We start from the raw sequence: 655 nt of genomic DNA on the forward strand, positions 1-655 counted from the left end.
GGTGCAGAAGATCTTGCAATGAAAATATCCACCCCGTTACACTCTTTTATAATGCTTAGGATCAGAGCAACTCCCAGAAGATGCCAGGATATGCCCCTGTTGCCACACTTATGCTAATGATAATAAAATCTTCCTAGTATGAACCAGGACTTGGTTCTTGCTCATAGGGAAGACATCAAGGGCAGATTTGGCACAAAGGGAAAGTTGTCCCAGGTATGGAATGAGGAGTGTGGTTTGGGAAGGGCCCAGGTGGCCAAAATCTCAAGTGCTGTCCCTGAAATAGAGACAGAGTGAGAGTGTCTCAGGACGTTATGAAGAAGATGGACAGGTTTGGGGATGTGTAAGGAAGGGATACAACTTTGTATGTGAGCTTCTTTTCACTTGTTTATTCACCCACAAATAATTATTGGACCCATGTATTAGTCAGGGTTCTCTAGAGAAACAAAACCAATAGGGTGTGAGTGTGTGTGTTTATACATGTGTGTACACACACATACATAATTATATATATAAAGAGATTTTTTATAAGGAATTGGTTTACATGATTATGGAGGCTGACAAGACCCAAGATCTTCAGGGTGAGTCAGCAAGCTGAAGAACCAGGAGGGTCAATGATGTAGTTCCAGGGAATTCCCTGGCAGTCCAATGGTTAGGA

This window comes from Eschrichtius robustus, chromosome 19, assembly GCF_028021215.1.
Source record: "Eschrichtius robustus isolate mEscRob2 chromosome 19, mEscRob2.pri, whole genome shotgun sequence".
In the NCBI taxonomy this organism is placed as follows: domain Eukaryota; kingdom Metazoa; phylum Chordata; class Mammalia; order Artiodactyla; family Eschrichtiidae; genus Eschrichtius; species Eschrichtius robustus.